Source organism: Suncus etruscus, chromosome 18 (genome assembly GCF_024139225.1).
Source record: "Suncus etruscus isolate mSunEtr1 chromosome 18, mSunEtr1.pri.cur, whole genome shotgun sequence".
NCBI classification, from domain to species: Eukaryota; Metazoa; Chordata; class Mammalia; order Eulipotyphla; family Soricidae; genus Suncus; species Suncus etruscus.
Genome location: NC_064865.1, coordinates 52,279,828 through 52,297,166, shown reverse-complemented (window position 1 = coordinate 52,297,166; position 17,339 = coordinate 52,279,828).

The following is a 17,339-nucleotide window of genomic DNA, read 5'->3' as shown; positions in this document are numbered from 1 at the left end:
CTCAGTCTATGAGACTAGGAGCCCCCGAACCTCATGGTTTTCTCTATTATGTCTGTCTTGTTTTTATGACAAGTACCCCTGCTTCAGACCTGTATGCCTGTAGCTGGACTCAGGCAGTTGAGAACTATGAGGAGAAAATCAAGAATTCTACAACATCACAAAGAGAACTCCTCTATGACTCAATCATTCTACTCCTGGAGATCTATCCAAAGAACACAAAATATTAATCCAATATTATATATGTGCACTTATGTTCAGCCCAGCACCATTTAAAATAGTTATGATATGTAAGAGACTCAAGTGTCCCAAAATAAATAAACAGATAAAGAAATTGCAGGATATATATATATATATATATATATATATATATATTATGAAATATTGTTCAGCTATGAGTAAAGATGAGATTTTCAGTTTGCTGAAACTTGGATATAATTGGAGGATGTCATGCTTGGTGAGGTAAGTCAGAAAGTAAATATAACTACTAGGTGATCTGCTCTCCAGAATATAAAGAGACACAGCAAGGAATTATAAAATCCATAATGTAAACAAACCCAGAGCCATGATCAAGAGAGCTGGGAACTAAGATGGCCAGGGAAATTGATGGTTAAGGAGGCATCTTCAAATACTGATGAGACATTATTGTAATAAATTTGTGACTATAGAACAATAACTTCAAAAGTACTCTAAACTTTGATAACCTGATAAAAAATAAACTGATCAAAAATGGAATAAACTTCAACTTTTAGATGGAAACAAAAAGGTGTATTTTTGGAGGGCCTGGCAGAAGAGCAAGTGAATACAAAATCTCTAAGAATTCTTACACACAGTTAGAAATTTTAAAATTATGATCCAAAATGTAGTTTCTAAATGTTCTGATAAACGTGTTTCTCAAATAAACTTTGCCTTGATTCAGTCATAGCACAAAGAAATGAAAACCAAACAGGAATAAGACACTTTGCCAAGAAGTCTTCAGAGCAATAAATATTAACCTTCTTCCACATGTGGAGAAACTGGCAGAGTTAAAGTATTTGTCAACAGTCACTCAGCTAAAAGATGGTAGACTAAGAAATAATTTCAGGTTAATTTTGACTTTAGGTGGGGGATAGAGGGCTTGGTGTTCAAAGCTTACTCCTGATGGTGTCCTAGGATTATTTTTGTGCCTAAAATAGAACTGGCAATCTGTCATATGCAATACAAGAGCCTTGCCCTCTATGCTATCTCTCCTGCCCTCAAAACTTGTCAGTTATCAAGGTTTAAAATTCTTATTTCTATAATCTGTACATAGTTTAGCAAAATGTGTTATTTTTCTGTAAGACAACTTTTCCATTTAAAAAATAGGATTTGGGGGACTGGCATGATAGTACAGCATGTAGAGTGCTCATCTTGAATGCAGCTGATTTGGGTTCAATCCATAGCCTCACCTATGATCCCCTGAACACCACCAAGAGTAAGTCCTGAGCCCTACCTGGTATAGATCAAAAAAAATTCAAATTAACTTTAACACTTAGATAATGGCACACAAAATTTTAAAAATGAATACACTCATTGTATTAACTATTATTCTAAAGTTTTTTTCAATTTTGTTTCTACTAAAATAGTCCCAAATCTCATAAGCCCATGAGAGACTGATATTGAAAATTGTCTTAATTTTTAGAAAGGCTTCAGAAGACCCAACTTTTACAGTTATCTTGGGTCATTATTAAAGTATTTTCAGGTTTTATGAAAGTACCTAGAAGCACATGAATATTCTCTCCCTTGCTCTTTTTCTCTCTCTTTCTCTCATTTTTCTCTCTTTCTCTCTCTTCTCTGTTTCTCTTCCTCTCTCTCTCTCTCTCTCTCTCTCTCTCTCTCTCTCTCTCTCTCTCTCTCTCTCTCTCTCTCTCTCTCTCTCTCTCTCATTTCTTATCCCTCTTGAAACCAGACCTCTCAAGATGGATAGATCTTAGCTTTCACTGCAGTGGACCACTCTGTTACAGTTTAAAGCAATGGCTTCAACCCTATCACTTTCACCTACTATAATTCCTCTTAGTGACTGGATTTCACTATGCAATCAATTCTCAAGTAGGCCAGCATGTTTTTTGAAATTCAACACCCAGTTCAAACCTCCTTCCTCTTGATATTAATATACCATTTCTACTGCTTCATCCTCCATCCCTAGCATTGAGAATCGCTTGCCTAAAATAAAATTGATATAGTAAGGATTCAATGCAAAATGCTTTTTATTGCAAAGGAAGAAATAAAAAGCTTCCATTCATCCATTATAATTCCATGTACTCTTCTATATTGATCCCAGTATTGTATTGAACTGAGAAGAAAAAGGATGTAATTCACCCTATGACTTAGTTCAAATCAATAATACCCATATTATGATAAAAAAAAAAGTCATTTGGTTTCATGGGTCCTCTGTTTCAAGAGGAAGTAGTCTTTTGGTAAAAGTGCTCAGTAAAATGCCATGAAAGATTAAATCCAGCAGATAATAAAATTGGATTTATTAAATGGAATTCCTTCATAGGCCTCAGTGGCTCTAGAACAATTAGAATGGGTTAAAACTGTTTAAAAGGTCAAGTTATATAGACCCCAGGTGATTAGACACCATCCGTCCAGCCTTGAACCCTGGATCCCAGACATAGAAACGACAAAGTTCTTCACAACAGCTACGGGAAACAAATCCCAACCGGGTCATCCTTAATACTGCTGGGCCACCAACAAGTGCCAGCTCTAATATGATATCCTGACAACGAGGAAAATGGGAACAACTTGACCTAAGAGCAGGTTATTCTACCTCACCAGCTAATGATGAGACAAAATCAGAAGATTTGTCACCCTTTGGTCCGTCCAAAAGCCAAGATTGCGATTTACAGATGACTGGCTATTAGAACCATGACTGGACTGTATATAACTTGGAACCAAAAAAAAAAAAAAAATCCCTAGTCTAGGGTTTGAATTACGACCTGCACAACAACCATGATCCCCACTTCCAAAGGTCTGGCTGAGACAATTGCAACGGAATGGGGCTTCTGGAAACACAATGGAAGGCGCTATCCTAGGTTTCATCCTAGGATCAGTGCAAAGACCAAGACCACCAACCACAGGACGGATTAAAATGACACTGAGGGAGCAGAACTTCTAGAACCACAAAGAAAGACTTCATCATACATCCCACTCCTGGACCTATGCAGATACTGAGATCTCTAGATACAGAGGTCTGATTTTATCACCTAGGAAGGAACAGAAGTCTTCCAAGCACCACAAAAGCACCAGGGGGAGAGTAAATGAACCTGAACAGAGTCTATAGTTAATCCCATGACAATATACTCCAAGGGTGGAGAAACCCCATATCTCTTAGGCCAAGTGAATTCCTTTTTGAATGACTCCAATATTTACTGTACCATTGCAGGAGGAGAAAAAAAAAAGGCAAAAAAAGCACAAAACTTTTTATATATATATTATTTTAATACTCATTTTTTATTATTTTTTATTTTTATTTACCTATCTACTTCTTGTTGATTTCCTTGTTTTGGTGTGGTTATTGAAGTTGTTGTCCCCATTTATATTTATGTTTTTTCCTTCTTTTCTTTTCTTTCTTTATGTGCCCTGCCATGTTTTTTATCTCAAGACCATGGCTATTTTTGTGGTGCTTATTGTTGTTATTGTTGGAGTGCTCACTGGATATTTGACACTTCTTTTTGTACTGTTGGGGTGTTTCACCTTTCCCATTTTCGACGTATTAGACTTTTACCCCAGTTTATTACTTTTCTCTTCTTCAAATAAAACCATATAACTTGAACTATCTAGTCCTGCCTCCCAGTTAGAGGGGGAAATAAGGGAGGCACCAAGACCAAACAAGACTACTAAGTAATAAACTAGGTACAGAGGGGACCACATTTTCTAGCAGCCCCGGGGGTGAGGGAGGAGGATATGGGAGGTAGGACGAAAATGGAGATGTAGGGAGGACAAATCGGTGATGGAAATCCCCCTGATTTTATGTAAATATGTACCTAAAATATTGTTGTCAACAATATGTAAGCCACTATGTTCAAAATAAAAATTATATTAAAAAAGGTCAAGTTATAGATTATTTTCTAATGATATAAGTGGATTATATGATTTACTAAATTATTAAAAAATATTTTTTGGGAAACTAACTTTTCCTCCTTGTAAATGATATTTTACATTGAAATTGCAGACTACCTGTAGTTGTTAATCATTTTAAATCAGTAACTTTGAATCACTGTAAGTTTTATTAATATTCATCTATAATTATAAACATGCTTAAATTGTTATTGATTTTCACATATCACATATTTTTAGGGAGATTCAGTCAATGTTTTCAAATTCTAATTCCTGCAATCACCTGCAAATCTTACAATAGCACTTGATTATCTTTTAAAAACAAACTCTATACTAATCGTCATTCTCAAATCTGTAAATAGGTGGGTATACTTTATAAATTACTAGTGTTCTTCCGTGGTAACATATAATCATGAAAAATACATTAAGATAATCTTAAATAAGTATCTTTTTTTTGTCCAAACCCCTTAAATATAATTTCACTGTGGTTCCAAGAACACAACAGAGAATCTCCAGTGGCATGTTGTAACATTTGATACTACCATTTATCCTCTTTATGCAAATAAAGCTCGTGCTTGGCATTCATAATGACACTTCTGCTCAGTAAACCAGAAATGGACATTTTGCAAGTGAACTTTATTATTTTCAAAGAACAATGTTTCCATCTATTATGCATAGCAATCAGTTTGTTTAAAAGAAAAGAGGATGTAATTGGTCACTACTAATTAAGGAAACGATCAATTCCCAACTTTAGATGACTGAAAAATTTCCACTAGTTTCTTTTAACTATTAAATTCCTAGACTGACTTGATATGTCTTCCCAATGCCCAAAGATAGCTCCCCAAAGCTAGATTTTAAAGAATGTGTAGTATGTCAAGTGATTCAGAATGTCAACAGATGTAGGAAGGTCAAATCTATAGAAATTAAAAGCAACACAATAGACTGACCTTCTCAGCCACCTCTTTCCCTCCCCTTTCCTTCACCATGCAAAATCAAAAAATCATTAGAAAAATATAATATAAATGAAAAATGAACCTCAGTAATTGTGGATTTTCAGCTCCTGATTATCTATCCATCCCATCTTATGCATCAAAGAGCAAAGGGTAAGAGAAACCAAATAGAGATGCCAGGAAGAAAGGAAAAGAGAGATTATTTGCTGGCCGTTGGAGATCTAGTTACCAGCCTGAAAAACAAGAACAGATGTATTTGCATGATTATAAAATAAAATGCCTTTCAAATAACTTAATCTGCAGGAATATTATAGTATATGCATTTGCTTTTAATTCCTCGGGGATAGGCAACAGACTGTGGGATCCTTTGTTTACCCAGGGGGATAAGGAAGGAAGATTCTTATATATCTATGAATATATATACATATATATATGTATATATATATTGCATGTTAGTGAATAACACGTGTGGAAACCAAGAGGATTACAGTATTATCCTGCTATTGTTTTCTGCACTACAGCCACTTCAATCTTCAGGAAAATGAAAACAGAAACGGACCCAGGAGATCATAAACAGGCTGTTGCCATTGAAGTTAGCTCTTCAAACACTGATATAGCCTGAGGTTCAGCATAGTTTCTGCAGGTTCCACCCAACACACTATGTATATGAAAAGAATCAGGGGAAGTGAAATCACCCAAAAGGCAACGACTTGTCTTCTCTCCAGAGGAATGTGTTTCAGCCAAGCAGACATAAAAAATATAAAGTTTCCATCCTGATATATGAGTTCAAAGCCAAGAGATGAAGCACATGGGTTTTGGAAAGGCTCATAGCGCATGGTAGGTAATAAAGAATATAGAAATGTGTCGGCCCAGATAAAGATATAAAATTCAGGGCAGAAGAAGGCAGGCTACTCTCCCATGCTATGCTTCGCTGGGATGGACACAGCCTTCTTTTTCCATTTGGCATCAAAGGAATCTGGACCCACCCCAGCTGGATCCGTCCACGAACTCTCAGAGTGCTGTGTCCAAGGGGCCCACTTTTGCTCTGAACTAGCTGACCCCAGGTTAGCTGTTAAAAGGCTGTGTACTTCATCGGGTAACATGAAGGCCATGAGGGTCAGGTAGACAAGAAAGCCGACGGCTCATAAGGTTACAAACCACATCAGGCAAGACGGCTCACATTTTCCATTCCCAGCCTAGCCTTGCCTGTAAAGGGGAACCGGGAATATTAATAACAACAGGGACAGCCAACACCATGCGGGAGGGTGAGGAAGTTTCAAAATGCTTTCCAAGGAAAGGCTGATTATTCATTCTCTAGAGGACAGATGAGAAAAAGTCAGGCAGAAAATAGGGAAATCATTAGATTCATACACACAGGTGAGTTGGCAGAGAAAGAAAGAACTGAAGCTGCTCTTCTAGACTATGCTCAGGTTCTGAGAACATTATTCCTCACTCACCTGTGCCTATTTCTAAATGTTCAAAGGTTCTGTTCACAGGAGCCAACATCTATGCAAGATTCTTTACAATTGGGGTCTTGTTTGAAAGATTTCCCCTGCCATTCCTTTACCTTCTGCTCTACACAGACATAGAGAGACTGCATTTACTATTTCTAGGTTGAAGTTGTTTTGTTGTTGTTGATGGTGATGGTGGTGGTTTGTTTTGTTTTGCACGAATCAGATATCTACCACGTATGCAAAGTAAGAACTTCAACAAAAGACAGCATTGAAGAGTAAACGACTTCTCAAGTATCACATGGACATTTTAATATATACGCACCCATCTGTCTAAAAGGAAGGATGATTCTCTTACTCCTGAGTATTTTGAATGATTAATAAAATACACTAACTTCTGCTTTACCATTGAAAGGAGGCTTGAGCTGCTCAACTTGTAGAATACTATACCCTCTTTTTATTTACAGTCACAGATGATTTGGGAATTCCAAAAATTTCTGGACATTCTTTATAAACCAACACTATACACATATCAGTAATACTCATAAAACCAGTAGTAGTCTTCATTCAGGAGTAGATACTTTTGAACATTGAGTGTTCAATATGCGAATACTTCAGCACACAGAACTGTAGCATTTCAAATAATTAAATCTATTCATTTTGTTGTGACTATAGCAAGTGGGCAGCCTCTAAGTGGATACATATATATATATATATATATTCACAAATTAAAATGTTCCTCATTAAAGGCAATTGAACATTTCTAGAGGAATATCACTTTTAGTGTTGTATACTATTCTCTTATGTGGATGGTCTATGGCAGGGGTCTCAAACTCAATTTACCTGGGGGGCCACAGGAGGCAAAGTCGGGGTGAGGCAGGGCCGTATAAGGGATTTCACTTACCAAATATTTGCAATAAAAATCCACTTTAATAAGAAAAAAAATCTCATTAAACATTTGCATACCCCGAACGGAACTGCTCGGGGTATGCGAATGTTTAATGAGATTTTTTTTCTTACTAATGCGATTTTTATTGCGATTATTCAGTAAGCGAATAATCTCGAATACTGCGATATTTGAAGGTCGGCCACGGGCCACAAAATGTTGTACGGAGGGCCGCAAAAGGCTCGCAGGCCGTGAGTGTGAGACCCCTGGCCTATGGAATAGATATTACAACATTGTCTCAAAATTAAAGACTCTATATATAACTTTATAACCACAGAGATGAGGTCCTGGGAAAAAGAGAATAAACTTCTGAAAAATGTGTTTTATTTATACAGTTAGTTACCATGACCCACATAATATGGGCAGTGGATGAAAAAATAAATAGGGGCCGGCGAGGTGACCTTGCAAGCACTAGCCAGGGAACAGACTGCGGTTCAATCCTCTGGCATCCCATATGGTCTCCCCAAGCGAGGGGCAATTTCTGAGCGCATAGCCAGGAGTAACCCCTGAGCATCAAAGGGGTGTGGCCCAAAAAACAAAAATAAATAAATAAAATAAAATAAAATAAATAAAAGCAACCCCAGAAAAAACAAGATTTCTAAACCCCTGTTTATTCCCATTTTACAACCTTCCCCCCAAGGTTGGAAAGCTTTATTAGTTAGACTTTTTGCCTGAATTTTGGGCAAGGAGAAAGAAACATATAAGAAAATGGGAGAAAAAGTATCTGCATTAAATCTAAACTTCTCTAAATAATCTCACAGTTCTCTTTAATTAAAAAATAACTTATGGGGGCCAGAACGGTGGCACAAGTGGTAAGGCATCTCCCTTGACTGCACTAGCCTAGGACGGACCACAGTTCAATTCCCTAGAATCCCGTATCGTCCCCCACGCCAGGAGTGATTTCTGAATGCATAGCCAGGAGTAACCAAAAGAAACAATAACAACAATACAAAAATACCTTATGGATAATATATATATATATATATATATATATATATATATATATATATATATATATATATACCACAGAGTAGGCAAGAAACCCTACTTTACTTACATAACTCATGGTATTTTCATCAATTTGCTTTTTGGGGGGGTCATACCCAGCAGCACTGAGGGGATACTCCTGGCTCTATTCTCAAAAATTGCTCTTAGCAGGCTCGAGGAACCATATGGAATGCTGGTATTTGAACCACTGTCCTGTGTGCAAGGCAAATACCCTACCTCCATGCTATCTCTCAGGCCCCCATCAATTTGCTTTTTAAGTGCCTTCCTTTCAGGGAACCTCACTGTTAGAGAGAAAATTACAGATCAACCTTAGCTCTAGGGCCCCCTTTTGTGTTTATACAGGAAGAAACAGAAGAAACTTTCTTTAAAACAAATAAAACTTGTCTGAGTTTATATTCAATAACATTTCAAGCCAGCAGTGTTCTGTGCACCTCTCGTGAAGACAGCAAGCTGCCATGCCACAGAAGATTGGGCATGTTTTTCTCTACATGATATCATGATATCATGAGGGGCTATGATATTTTTTCATAGACCAAGATTTTATTGGGGCTAACTACGCCATATGTTCTTGATATAGAAAAAAAGTAGAAGGCTTTGATTTTTATTTGCTAAATTTCCAGAAACTCCAGATCTCACACACGTTCCATTGACTATAAAACCTTCTGAGCAATTACTCATAGTCCAAGATGTTTTACAATTTTCTCATTGGCTTTTTCCCGTGTAAAATCCAATGTGGATTGCCGAGAGCATGATGAAGGAATAATGTAGTTGCAAGTAAGAAATGATTCTTGTATTGCTTTTTGATTGCCACAACAGTTCTGTACAATAACCCAACCCTTACCCCTACAAAGCCAGTGGCTTAAAACAGTGAGCATCTGTTTTGCTCATAAGACTTTAGGTCAGCAACTCTGGTGGGCTCAGCTGGAGTTGGCTGCATCTTTCTGGCCCAGGGTTTGCCCAGCTGTTGCTGATGAAGATGGCATCAGCCAAGGACAACTGGGGTGATCTGGCTTTCCTCCATGTGCCTTACCTTCCAGCAGGCTAGTCTGGGCATGTTTTGCTGGCACTTTTTAGAGAGCAAGAGGCAATCAGAAATGCATGAGGGTTGTTTGTTTGTTTTTCTAACCTCTGCTCAGGTCACATTTGCTAAGCAACATATCAGGAGCCAAAGCAACTTGCAAATTCAGCTCTGATTCAAGGAACAGGGAAAGTGAACTCCACTCTCCAGAAGAGAAAATCTGTTTAAGTCAAATGACCAAAGACTTGGTGACAGAAAAGAAGGTGAGAGAATGGGAACCACGGATGCAACCTGTCTATCATCTTACAGATTAAAAGGGCAACAGCAACAATAATAATTCAAAGACAATATCATTCAGACCTTGAGAGGTAGTCAGATTTAATGCCAGGAAATAAGAAAAGGGCAAAAAAAAAAAAAAAAAAAAAAAAAAAAAAGAAAAGAAAAAGAAAAAGAAAAGAAAAGAAAAGAAAAAGAAAAGAAAATTAAACAAGCACATGTTGAAAATCAAGAGACTTTCTTCTGAATTTATCTTTAAACTCCTAATAAAGAATGACAAACTTACTGATATTTTAGTCCCATTTCCCCCAATGGATAACAGACGTAACTTTTTCAGAAAAATTGATTTGAATAAATTAAGAAAGAAAACAAAGAAGTGAAATGGACTCCTTATTTTCACAGATTTATAAAGCTTTAAATAAGACGCAGTGGTGTGTTTTACTCTCTGGATTGAAAGAAAATAATGGATAGGGAATTATTCATGGTCACTCTTCTGAGGCCAATAGAAAGTGAGGCTCAGATGTAGGACTTTAGTGTTTGAGTCTATAAAAACAGCATGGTGGCCGTCACATGGTGACTGTCATGAACAAAACTGTATTGTGTGTTTGACAGTTGCTAAGAGAGAATGTCAAAATTTTCCATCACAAGAAAAATTAATTGTAATTGTGTGGTCATGGTTGTTAACTGGATAGTTGTGGCCCAGTTAACATTTCACAATATATACATAGATCAAATAATTATGTCAAATATGCAAAACGAATGCAATGTTATATGTCAATTACAGCTGTTTTTTTTTAAGTGGAAAGATAGAACTAATTTAAACATAGACAAACCTAGACGTTGCTCCCATGTTACCCCAGAAACAAACACTAAACTTGAACACTGTTCCTTCTGCCTAAAATAAATTTCCCTCTGGTTAACTCTTCTATGGCCAGGACCTCTTGAGTTCACTTTGGAAACACCAGTTTGATCTTAGCAATCAAGTGGAACCCTCCTATTATTCTTTGCTGTGCCAAGTACTTCTTCCAATAACATAACACTTTTATGTCTATTCATAGAACATTTGATTGCATATCTCTCTTACTAGAATGCTAACAATAGAGACCTTTTCTGTGTCTGTTCATGTTTAGCTTTGAATCCAGCAGAGTTGCCAGGATCTAATAACTCTCCAATGTACCTAAGAAATTATGGGATCAATTAAAATAAATAGAGGGGCTGGAGATATAGCACAGCAGTAGGCATTTGCCTTGCATGCAGCCAACCTGCTTTGATTCCCAGCATCCCATATAGTCCCCCAGCCTGCCTGAGGTGATTTTTAAGAGTCAGGAGTGACCCCTGAGTGCTGCTGGGTGTGGTCTAGAAACCAATAAATTAATCAATCAAATAAAGTTTAAAATAAATAAATAAATAGAACAAGGGCTTTCATGTTTTGCTTTTTACTAGTAAAGACTAAAGAAAGTCAAGGTCAAGGACTTATTAAACAATACAAGTTCTTGGGGCCATAGAGACAGCACAGTGGAAGGGCATTTGCCTTGCAAGCAGCTAATCCAGGATGGATGGTACTTCGAATCCTGGCAAACCTATGGTCCCAAAGCCTGCCAGAGCAATTTATGAGCACAGAGCCAGGAGTAACTCCTGTATGCCACTGGGTGTGACTCCCCCCCCCCCCCCCGCAAAAAAAAAAAAAAAACAACACAAGTCCTTCCATAGGATAAATCTCCATTTTATGGGTTTGTTTTAGCATTTGACTTGAAGGAAAGTGAAAGGGAAAAACGTATCTCATAAGTGTTTCAAACTACTAATCAAAATGGAAGAAATGAAAGGCATTATTGAGGGACTCAGCAGGTGTCTAACATTTTCTGGAGACCATTTAGAATCACATGCATTCTTTCCTTACTACTTACTTGTAAATGTGATAACACCCTACAAAAAAGAGCATAGGATCTCATGTCCACTGTGCTCTCTAGTGCAAATATTGCCATTAAATGACAAATCAAAGCCATGAAGCCATGTCGTTACCTGCCCTGAAAGAGTGCACTAAAAAACAAAAGGATTTTAGCAAAATTTAGAATAGAATCAAAAATCTTCAGGTAGGAAAACTTTTGTTCCTTCAAAATCATGGTGACACAGAAATGATAGATATGTGCTTTATAGTCTCAGAACCCTAGAAAGGTTCCTTACACTTGTACCAATAAATCACTCACTGTACTAAGCCCGGGAAATTTGCAATATCTCCTCCTTGATAATTCTCACATGATCAGAGTTTCTGATGTGAAATGATATAATTCTCAGGATAGATATTGTTCAATAAGAAAGGAAAGTACATTCAGACAATATTATTATGTTAAGACCAGACTCAACAACAGTCAACCCAGAAGCAAAATGAGTCTAAAGAGTGGTGTGACTGAGTAAAACAATGCCCTAAATAATCTAGAGAACCATGGCTTCCTCATTAGAATGAATCCACATATGCTTATTTCGGATCCAATAAGCAAAGCATGCCTGTACGAACTTTTTCCTTTCATGCATACTTGGAGTTATTCAATAAATATGTAATTTTGAGAACTAGTACTTATTATCCGTTAAGCACTAAAGCAATAACTCAGTGCCAGCTTGGAAAATGAATGAAAGAAACAGAAAAGGAAAAAAATATGAGAAAGAAAAGAGAGGTGGCAGAAAATAAAAAAACAGAATATATGATTTTCACATATTTTCCAGAAAAGGAAACAGATGCTTTAGTAAATTTTTACTGGTGGGACTGTCACAAAATTTACAAAATTCCACTGGAATATATCTTTTTCCTAAAGCAATACATTTTAATTCATTTTATATATATAAATACTAAATTATTTGACAAAGGTATTTTCTCTGTCTCTATTTTATTCAACTATGTTGCATTATATCAACTTCTAATAGTTCCTTAATATTAGAAGTCATTAAGATTTGGTTTATAAACTTGAGAAACAGATTAAAATGTTAATATTCATAAGCAATGACATGAGGAAAAAAACATGAAAAAATACTGCTGTGACACCAGAGAAGAAATGATTAATTCTTTTAGGAAGATTGAGGGGGGAGAAACAGATGCAAATTTTTCACAGAAAAGTTGAGGCTTAATTGGGTTTTAAACAATTCACCAGATTCACCAGACAGAACATTAGGAGAAAATCATTGTGACTGGAAGGAATAAAAGCAAAACTATAGCATTTTGAGGTAGTAAAGAATGCCCTGGGACCTTAAAGGAAGTAGGGGTGAAATTTAGAGAAAATGGAAGAAGATTTGGATAAAGAGACAAATACCAAATTATCAATGACCTTGAATGGCATGAATATATACATTTGATCTAGTTTGTAGAGAATAATATGATTCTAGGAAAATAATTAAATGCTTATCTTATATGCTACTGTCCCATGTTTTACTCCATGTACTTGATATAGTCCCCTGAATCACTAAGAATGATTCCTGAGCACAAAGCCAGGAGTAAAATCTGAGGAACAAATGAAGTGGCTACAAAAATAAGTTATAAAATGAAGAGAAAGTTTTGAGAGAAAGACAATTGGGACCTTAAATCTGTTGAACTTTTCTGTGGGCTATCCTCTGAGTAATTAATAGCACAGTCAAACAAGAAAAAGAAGAGAAAGTAGAGAGCAAAGAAAAGTATAAGATGCAGATACTTGTTTTTATTTGGTTTTGCTTCTTAAATTTTGAGGGGGATTTACAATACTGTTAACAAGAGACAGGGCTCCATGCATACAAAATTTCAATAAAGAATCCTCTAACAGTATGACTGCTTCCTTCAACCATTGTCTCAAGTCCTTCTGATGAAAACCTGAAATTAGTGTATTTTTGTCTATAATCATTGGCTTCTAAGAGTGCTGATTAGCTTAGCATCAAAGAGTTTACCATGAGAATGATGAAAATTTAAAGTGTTAACTGTCCATCTAAAAAATGTGGAAATGAGGCAAGACAGAATTCTGAGAAAACTGGGAAAAAGCAACTGAAATGTAAAAGGGGCAGAGGAGAAAGTGGCAGAAATTTTAGATCAGGAAAAACATTATGGAAAAGGTTGTAGTCAATAATGAAACCATAGAATTTATAGTTAGATTGTATAATACAGAGAGCTTTTCAGATCTTTGTCTTGAATTCACAAACTGAATTTAGAGACTACAATGCATGGATTTTTGAAGCAGAGATCAACAGATGGGAATACATTAAGCTGAGAAGCTTCTGCACCTCAAAAAAATAGTGCCCAGGATACAAGAGCCACCCATCAAAAAATGGGGAGAAGAATTGAACAGAGGCTTTGATAAAAAAAAAAGAAATACAAATGGTCAAAAGACACATGAAAAAATGTTCCCCGTCACTAATCATCAGGGAGATGCAAATCAAAACAACCATGAGATACCACCTCACACCACAGAGATTGGCGCACATCACAAACAATGAGAACAATCAGTGCTGGCAGGGATGTGGAGAGAAAGGAACTCTTATCCACTGCTGGTGGGAATGCCATCTAGTCCACCCTCTATGTAAAGCGATAGGAGATTCCTCCAAAATCTGGAAATTGAGCTCCCTTTCGACCCAGCTATTCCACTCCTAGGGATATACCCTAAGAACACAAGAATACAATACAAAAACCCCTTCCTCACACCTATATTTATTGCAGCACAATTCACAATAGCCAGGCTCTGGAAACACCCAAGATGCCCTTCAACAGACGAATGACTAAAGAAACAGTGGAACATACACACAATGGAATATTATGCAGCCGTCAGGAGAGATGAAGTCATAAAATTTTCCTATACATGGATGTACATGAAATCTATCATGCTGAGTGAAATAAGTCAGAGGGAGAGAGAGAGAGAGAGAGAGAGAGAGAGAGAGAGAGAGAGAGAGAGAGAGAGAGAGAGAGAGAGAGAGAGAGAGACGCAGAATAGTCTCACTCATCTATGGGTTTTAAGAAAAATAAAAGTCATTTTTGCAACAATCCTCAGAGACAATGAGAGGAGGGCTGGAACTTCCAGCTCACTTCATGAAGCTCACCACAAAGAGTGGTGAGTGCAGTTATAGAAATAACTACATAGAGAACTACCATAATCATGTGAATGAATGAGGGAACTGGAAAGCGTGTCTGGAGTACAGGTGGGGGTGGGGTGGGATGGAGGGAGATTTGGGACATTGGTGGTGGGAATGTTGCACTGGTGAAGGGGGTTTTCTTTACATGACTGAAACCTAATCACAATCATATATGTAATCAAGATGTTTAAATAAAGAAAAAAGTTTAAAAAAATTTTTTGTTTCTCTATCAAGCATTGGATGTTGGTTAAAATGAAAGGAAACTGAAAGTCAAGATATCATCCAATTCAGTCATCTGAACATTGAGTAGAAATAAAAAAAATAATCAGACTTAAACACCAAACCCAAAGCCAACTACAACAAAATTGATACCCAATCTACAACAAGCTAGACACAGAAGGGACCGTTTATACTAGCAGCTCAGTTGGTGAAGGAGGGTTGATATGGGATGTATGCTGGAAACAGGGGTAAAGAGAGGACAAAATTGGTGGTGGGAATGCCCCTGATTCAATATCACTATTTACCTAAAAACTACTGTGAATGATTTGTAATCCACTTTGGTCAAAATAAAAGTTATTAAAAATATGATTTAAAAAGATATCATCTTATTCATGTTCCATTAACTACTATTGAACATGACCCATAGAAATTAGCCAAAGAACACCTGAATGTAGAAATTCAAAATTAAGGGATTTAATTTAAACTTGCCTTTTCATTCTGACCATGAACATGCTTTGCAATTATGTAAAAATCTTAATATTCAAATGATTTAATTAATCAAAAGAAGACAAGAGAAGTTTTAGGATTTGAACACATTCTGTGTGAATTCCATGTTCTGACACATAACAGAGGAAGTTACTTCTGAAAGGTGTGGGGAAGTAGAATCTGACTGAAGACCTCTCCTCTACAATGTTGTTTCTTTATCACTTTATTTTAATAATATCTTTATATAAGCACCATATTTACAAACATATTTGTAGTTGGATTTCAGTCATAAATAAAGAACACCCACCTTCACCAGTTGACCTTTGTCCTTTATTCATTTTAACTGTATTTAAAGTCTCTCATTTGTTATTTTGGCAGAGTAAGATGAATTGTAAGTATGTATGTATATGTATATATGTATATGTATGAATTGTATATTTTCTCAAAAGATGTAAGCATTTTTCTCTTACCCTAGGACAATTGCTCAGTTAGGCCAAAATGGCTTCATTGTTTTTAGATGCTATATGTTCCAGTTTGTATTCACAAACCAAATTTCATAGCCCAATGTCCATCGTCATATGAACTTGGTCAAAGTCCACAGTCAAAGTCCAAAAGAATGTGGATTTGTGATTGTTATGAAACCTTAATCCAGTATCAGAGAAGTTACATCACCAGGTTGTCCTTTATTGGTTTGATTGTCTCTAAAGTAACACATAAATAAATTACAAATCTCTCCCCTCTTTCATCTAAAATGAAGTCCTTCAAATGCAAAGTTTGGGTGCAAACCTTTCACTGAAGTCATTCAAGCTTCTAAATTGTAGTCACTATAAAATGTGGTCTGGGCTTGTTGATTCATTTCTACCTCCAAATCTAGCTTAAAGTAGAAGAACCTTATGAAAGGTTATAGACCCCAGGAACTAAACCTGCATTTACAGTGGCACAGTGGGTAGGGTGTTTGCCTTGCATGTGGCCAACTCCTGGCATCCCATATGGGCCCCCCAATCCTGTCAGCAGTAATTTCTGAAAGCAGAGCCAGAAGCAATACCTGAGCACCACTGGGTGTGACTCAAAAACCAAAAATAGTAATATTAAATAATAATAACAACATATTAAAAAAGAAAATATGAAGTCAGGGAAATGGAGAGGGGAGTTTTGAACAAGCACAGACCTATGAAAACTTAGAGAAATCCTATTCAGAAGAAGAATTTGGTGTCCTTAGAAAGCAAACTGTTGAAATCTTCGCTATAATTTTACTTAGAAAAACTGGAAAATCTAACTTTCTAGGGATAAAACTTCTAATTTTCAAAATAATAAAATGGTATGGGTTTATCATACAAAATAATAAAAATCATTCTCAAACTATGATTTTTGTGCAATAGAAAAAATATTTGAAAGGCCTACAAATGGTATAAACCAATCAATAAATAACTTATTCCTGACAAATTATAGCAAGTGCAGCACTATTTGGTTTGGCGATTTTACAAGACATCAATTAAGAGGCCGGTCTCAGGGCAGGTGGAATTACCAATTGCAAGTTTCACTTGTGTGTTGAAAACTTATTTGACATAGTCAGTTCTGACAGGTGAAAAGCTCTCAGAATATTTTATTAGAGACTTACATCTACTTTGATGAAGGGTATTCTCATTATGTTTCAATTGTTATGAAGTATCACATGTGAAAATTTCAGGGTTTGGGCATCCTGCTTCTGATTAACTTACTATTACTTGGGTTCCAATGGAGATCACTATCCCCACTAGTTGTCAGTGCAAGTCCAAGTAAGCCATTAAATGGGTCGAGGTAGAAAATGAATATCAGAGTAGCAGACCCAGGAGAAG